The sequence below is a fragment of the Lissotriton vulgaris genome, chromosome 1_1 (genome assembly GCF_964263255.1).
Source record: "Lissotriton vulgaris chromosome 1_1, aLisVul1.2, whole genome shotgun sequence".
Lineage (NCBI taxonomy): Eukaryota > Metazoa > Chordata > Amphibia > Caudata > Salamandridae > Lissotriton > Lissotriton vulgaris.
In genome coordinates, this window is record NC_141685.1 from 355,391,801 (window position 1) to 355,399,024 (window position 7,224).

Here is a 7,224-nt window from a genome sequence, read left to right on the forward strand (position 1 = left end):
ACTTAAAATCATCCATTATTAAACACTATAGTGGGGTTGGAGGTATGCCTACAAGATGTTCAGAAGGTGGCGTACCAGGGTTTCTTGCTTGAAGACACACAGGGACATTAAGAAGCTGTCACATTCGTGTAACTATTGAGCAGATTGGCAATGTCATGTCTTAGCAAAACCATTAGAAGATGATGGGCTTAGTCACTGATGAACATGGAAGAAAGCCCGACCAGGAAGTCTTATAGGGATATTCTAGTGCTGCCTTGCCATGTTATTCAATCAAGTTTAATTTCGATCTAGGGTGGGTGCTAGGTTTGACTAAATAAGGGTCAATCCTAAAATGAGCCTGTTAACAATACCTTTTATGTGTCTACAAGGAAAAAAGAGAGGTGTCCTGTTTCTCTGTAATTGTGGCTTTTTCCTCCCATCTAATTGTGGCGCTCCCTTTTAGTTGGCACTATCAACAGTGTTGGCCACAATTTACGAGGGTGTTCTTTACTTGCAGCGCTTCACCCCAATGTAATGGAGTGTCGATGTTATCTCTGGAATTCCGACCACTATAGGCCAAACTCAAGCAAGGTGCAAGAACTATGCAGCAGGTATGACCAAGGTGTGGTCCATGAAGAGATGGACAGCTCAGCTCAGTGTTGGTGCATCAACATTTAGTTTGCAGACATGTTACATACTTCCTAGGATTATGGAGGAAGACCAAGTGGAATCTTCCACCGGTTGCGTTCAAGAAGGGCATTCTTGAACATCTGAAAGATTGTGCGACTAGTACAGTTAGAGTAGATTTCAGTTACTTTCGACAATGATGTATGAAGCTGATAAAGAACAAAATCATAGTCGATTATTTGCTAATGGAAACACTATTTTCAGTTATGGGAATGACACTAGCTTGTGTTGATCTTTAGAGTCAACCGAGTAGATGTACAGTCCTGCATGCTTAAGACATTGTTTCAGCTAGTGATATGCATGCTTCCAGTGTCCAGCCAGTGAGGCAGATTCGCAGTATGTATCAATATGATAACCTTGAAACTGTATATTGCCATAATTTTTCTAAATGAGATGCTCAGTTCCTTTTACATCTTAAAATTGAACCTGTTTTATACCCTTCATATCATCAATGGATTCTTCGCCTCAGTATTCTCTGTGCCTTTCAAAGAGCTCAGGTCACATCATGAAAAAGTGCAAATGAGCTCCGCAATGCCAAGAACATTTAGTAAGGCTCTAACACTCTGATTAATAGTGGAATGGAATGGGGTGAAGCATCTACCACCCTGGTATCTTGGGTGCAATATATACTAGGTGTGGTAAACAAACCCTTCTGATTCAGAGTTTTCCTTAGGAAAATTAGATATTACATGAAGAAATAGTGGTTCCGCAACTAATTCCATGTCTCACATTTGAGTCTACATTTATTTTCCAGTAAATGAGACCGGGTTTGACTTGCAAACGTTTCCTATGGAAAATGATGGTGGTTGCAGTAATTGTGGCACAACTCATATATCCCATTCCAGCGCAAATTGGGGTTGTCATAGTGATTACCTTTTAAAGGCCCACTCTTAATCAGAGCAAGGGTGGTAAGTCATCCAGTGTAGTTAGACTGCACATTTGGCATCACATTTTGTGGAAAAGTTAAAAAATTTTACACACGTATGCAATCTAAATAAATAGCACATAAGAAACATGTACACAGCACAATTTGTTTGAGGTGCAAAATGGTGCTACTAAATCATGTACAAATGTAATTTGTGTGGACCAAATATTGTGTCAAGAATATAGAGGACAAAAATATAGTGTAAGTAAGTTTCAATAGGAAGCAAAGTTTTACTATATATGTACCTTGATAATATATATATTGAAGGTATGTAGATGTGGAGTTGAGAATAGTATATCTATACTTACCTATTTGCACTTACCTTCTTGATATTTTGTTCCTCTATATTTTTGACATGATATTCTATCACACAATATTTTTGTTTCTGATATTCTGTCAGTGATCCCCTTTCTACTTCCTAATCTTAAACAGTTGGTGGCTTTTGGGGTTCCAAAGGGTTAAATGAAACCACATTTTCTTGTTCACATATATACTCTGCCTGTTACGAAAATCTTTCATGCGCTACAAGCTACACTTCATGTGTGCGCTTATGATACAGAGTTGGTGTTTGGCCTCTCTAAATAAAACTCAGATGGAGGATAGTAAAAATGTAGCTGACAAACATTTTCCAAAGTGCCGGTGGTGAATGGGAAAAAAATATTTTGAAGTTAAATCCCATTAAAATAGAATTGATTGTAACCACCAAGTGTTCAGATATTCTGAGCAAGGTAGCATGGGCCAAGATTATAGGATCAGGGTCACCACCTGCTATATGTGCAAAAACTGAGTATCCAACTGGTGGCTAATCTGTCATAAAGATTCAAGTACTGAAAATTGCTAGCACCTGCATCTACCAAAGAAAACTCTCAAAAATGTACATCCGTTTACCGATTCTAAATGGTATATCTCCTTGATAAATTCTCCAATACAATCAAAGCTAGACTACAGGATCACACTTCATCTGGAAGCTCTAGTCAAATGTTTACACTGCAGTTCGTGCAAAATACCACTGCATGGCTCATTACTGCCTGCAAAAGGAGACAGACTATTTCTTCCACACTTAGGGCCTCATTAGGATGACAGTCAGACTTATATCTGACCGCCACCCATTCAAAAATGGGATCACTCGACTACAAGTTGGCAGTCCCGCCAGGCGAAGTAGGATGCAACTGCCACCAGGGTGGTCACAATGTCTATATTCTGCATTGCGGCAGGTGCTGTGGGCAGCAGCACAAACCGCAGCACAGAAAATGGACATTACACATATGCCATAAACATAAGGGGCCCGATTCACAGAATGAACTTAAGACTCAATCCTAAACTTACTACTATTTTGGTATTCACAGAATGAACTTACTACTTTTGGCATTCACAGAATGAACTTACTACTTCTGGTATTCACAGAAGTTAGGATTTTGTCTTAAATCTGTCTTAAGTTTGACTTAAGTCTGTCTTAAGACAAACTTAAGACAACATCCTAACTTCTGTGAATACCAAAAGTAGTAAGTTAATTCTGTGAATACCAAAATAGTAGTACGTTTAGGATTGAGTCTTAACTTCATTCAGTGAATCGGGCCCAAGGTGCTTGCCACATGGTGCAGGGATATGCTATGGTGCTCCCCAAATCCCAAAAAGGAAGCCCAGGGGTGAAGGTGGGCCTGCTACGGGCCTCCACTGTCCCTTTCCACCACCCTCTTCATGGCGGGTTCACTGTCAAGAATGGGCCGGTGGAAAGGAACATTGTAATACCTATGGCTATGCCTGGCACCACCACCATTGTAGGTATTACTGCACCTATTATTGCACCTCCGACGGACTGACAGGCTCCTTTGAGCCCAAAGGATTCGTGGTGGTCAGTCACTCTGTCCGCCAAAGAACCATTCACCATCATAATGACGCAGGCGGTAACGCAGTCACAGATGGCAGTGGGACTTCCATAAACAGGGTGACAGTGGCGGTCCCACTGCCATCCTAATGAGGCCCTTAGTTCTCTGCATTGGCTACTAGTAAAGGAGTGAATATTATTCAAGCCAATGACAATCCAGCATAAATTAGTATACTCTCATTAACTCCAGCTCTGGGTGACCGAATCTAGCACACATTTCCCATACTGGGGTCTAGAGTATGCATGCCAGTCATCTAATTAAACTCTACAGCAAGAGGTGATATACGAAAAACTCTTATGATAATAAAGCATTCTAAGTAGTAGGGGAAAACCAGGGACACTCTCTGCTCCCTCTAATATGCAGGGGAATTCAGAAAGCTTTTTTAAAAGATACATTTTTGACAGTTCTTGTCATGAACCGAGAATATGGGAAGAGAGCACTACGGATATCCCCTATTTCCCACCAGCCAAGCAAATTCCCCCCTCCCCCTCCCCCCACCCCCCAAGGGCCGAATATGTATTAAAATGCATCAGGAAAGAGATGGACGTGGGGAAGCAGAAGACCAAAACAAGGAGAAAATGGGAAAAACAACAGGACCACATGGGAACTAGTAGCAAATTCAGTAGACGGTAAAACTAAGTTAATACAGTTCATGAATAAAAAACAATATTAATAATCATAGAAAAGGTATGTGAATAGTACTCACCTCCTACAAGGCCTGGGGGCCTTAGGGAAGTGACAGTAACTAGTCCCACTGGACACAACTGGTAACTGTAATAAAGATTAAATAGCAAATAACAAGGATTCATCCTAGCCATGGTGTAACCCGAAGGAAAGAAGAAACACGAGCAAAGAGAACTGGGCGACGAACTGCAAGGAAGAATAGAAAATCAATGAAGTCTCAATTTTGCTGGGTAGTGTGCTTCTCTATTCCTGGCCTTTTACACTATCACTGGCCTTCCTGATCCAGAACAGGAAGGTCAGACTCTTCTTAGAGGATATCATATTGAATTGGGATCATTCTACATCGATACTTTGCATTAGAAAACAGAAGTCCACCATCTTAGAATGGGTTTTAAACAAGTGCAATTCATAGCCCTGCTCCACAACCATCCAAAACTCAGGTGCCAGATCCTCCAAATTCCTAACCCTCTAACTTGGATTTGATGCCGATCGCCTCAAAATCTGTGAGCAATACTATTAATATGCTCTCTTGTCATGACTGTCAACATATACTTTCACCCCAATGAACATAAATATAAAGCTTATGCCGCTCCGGAAGATTAAAATTGTTATGCGTCATGGAACCTTCCACTTACAAAGTATCACGAAAACTACACCACTTCACAAATAATTTTGTGATTTACACCCAAATGTACATGGGTCTGTGTATCAATAACAATATTACACAGAAGAGATAGAACTTGGTGGTGGTAAGTGACTACAGCCTACAACATTCGATTCCAACCATCAATAAATCTATGTAAATCCATAGAAAAATAAGAAATTAAGAACCAAAATAATGCAAAATCAATTTAATGGTAAAGTCATTTTTTTTAATAGAGTTTGGTAGAGAAAAATTGAAAACTAAGAAAAACTGTTAACAATATTTACTGCAAAAATAGCGAAAAATAGCAAAAATAGATTCTGATATAAATTTTTAAATAATAAAGCAGAAAAAATGAAGAAAGGAATCAAAAGGTAGAGGGAGGCAGGCAAAGGAAAGGGTTAAGGGAAGAATGAGTGAGGTTGAATATAAACACATTTTTAAAAAATTGGGAAATTATGGGTTGGGGATGCCCCTCCCAGCTCCCTAACTCCCAAACAAACAATGGAGAAGCGAGGAAAGAGAAAGAGCGAGGCAGAAGGAACATGCAATTGAAAAAGAAGTCACATTTTTTATAACAGTGAATTGTTACTAAGTTACAAGACATCGAAAGCGAATGAGAAGTGGAAGGGGAAAGAGAAAGAAGAGGAAGGGGAAGAGGAGGAGAGAAGGAAAAGAGAAGGGGAACGGATAGGGAAGTGAAGGGGAGGAGAAAGGGGAAGGGAATGGATGAGGAAGGTAAGGGCAAAAATACTTTAAAATATCATGAAAAATAATGGGGTTTAAAAAACAAAGACATTAACAAACTGGCTTCAACCAAATGGTAGATGTCATTTTTCTTTTCAATTAAAAAGTTTAGATAAAATGGAACAACCAATAGCACTGGGCGATATACCTCTCATCAACGTAGTCTAGGGCAAATCATGCAGTACTGTAGTGTAGTTTCTATATTCCGAATAGGCTCTGAGCATTGGAATAATATATCCTATAGATATGACGTAGGACTGAGGTCAATAGGTCTCTATTGAATGAAGGACCGGGACTTCGGAGGGCATCTTCCCCCTCGGGGAACGGCCCGACCGACGTGTGAGGGACCGGGGATGGCAGGGGGCAGCCCCTGTCCCCTGTCCCTCTCCAAGACGGAATCCAAGTTCACCCGGCACAACGTCCCCTCGGGTGGGGGGAAACCAAATGGTGGTGCATCCCTGGGCTGGTACCACTCCCTCCCTCGAAAAGGCCCTGGTGCGGGCTGGGCCCTCCCGCGCCCGAGTCCCGGTCCGGCCCGGTCGGGTTCCGGGCGACCGGGAAGTGGCCCTTCTCGCGTGGCAGGCGGCCTGGAAGAGAAGGGGCCAAGGACCTGCGAGGGAACCTTGGCTCCTCTCGGTGGGAGGCGTGCGGGATGGGGGAAGCCGCCTGGCTCTTCCCTTCTGGCGCCTCTGACCCGGGCGAGGGCAGTGGTGAGCTAATCGCCAGCCCGACGGCATGGCTCAGCGTCGCCCGTCGTTGCCAGGTACCCGGTTTGACCTGGTCCCGTGTGGCCAGGCCGAGGGGTTAGAAGACTCGCACGGTCCCTCCCGGTTACCCTGGGAGGAACTGGCGACTGTGGGGCTGCCTGCTCCCGTCGCACTGGGAGCCCCCTTCCTTCCTTGCCTGGGGGTGGGCGGGTGGGCGGGGGCTCCCAGGCTGAGCGCCTGGCAGTGTTTTTTTCTCCCAATGGTGCAGTCTGACTCCCAGAGAGGAAGCCTTGAATGGGGCACCGGGGCTGTCTCGCCGTGCGGGCGGCGGACGGACGGTGTCGCCTTCCTCCCGCCTCTCCTGCACCCGCAGGTGGGCGAACGTTTTCGAAAAGTTGCCTGTGACTCTTGGCGGTGGATCACTCGGCTCGCGCGTCGATGAAGAACGCAGCTAGCTGCGAGAATTAGTGTGAATTGCAGGACACATTGATCATCGACACTTCGAACGCACCTTGTGGCCCCGGGTTCCTCCCGGGGCTACGCCTGTCTGAGGGTCGCTCGATCGTCAATTGCCCCGGGCCTTCCCCGGGACGCGGCTGGGGCTGTCGCAGGGGTAGCTCCACTACCCCTTCATCCCCCCACAAGTTCAGACCCCCCCGATCGCCCGTGGCAGGGTCCCTCCCCGGGTCCTGCCACGGAAGTAAGCCGCCGGCGCGCCTGACCCCGAGAAGGGGCCTGGCGACCGGTCCGCCCCGGGCCCGTCCCGGGGCGCCTGGCTGCATGCCGCACGAGGCTGTCTGTGGTGTCCCACTGGCTGCCCGCGCGCACGCGCCTCGGGCGCCCACCTCCGCGGCCGGCTTCCCGGAGAGGGCGAAGCCCTTCCGGATGCGATCCGGGGAAAGAGGGCATGCGCTGCTGGGTACGCCAGGCCCCTGCTCCGGCAGGGGCCTGGCCTCTCCCCGGCAG

At 45.4% G+C, this 7,224-nt stretch overlaps 1 protein-coding gene and 1 non-coding gene across 2 annotated transcripts in view; one reads left to right on the forward strand and one right to left on the reverse strand.

Annotated features, from left to right (window-relative positions):
* The window catches only part of LOC147747172 (cytosolic carboxypeptidase 6-like), a 1,837,485-nt gene that overhangs the window by 1,513,708 nt on the left and 316,553 nt on the right, over positions 1–7,224 (reverse strand). The window lies entirely within an intron of this gene.
* LOC147747174 (5.8S ribosomal RNA) lies at positions 6,662–6,815 on the forward strand. Its single transcript, XR_015300102.1, has one exon. It is a non-coding gene; the product is annotated as a 5.8S ribosomal RNA (ribosomal RNA).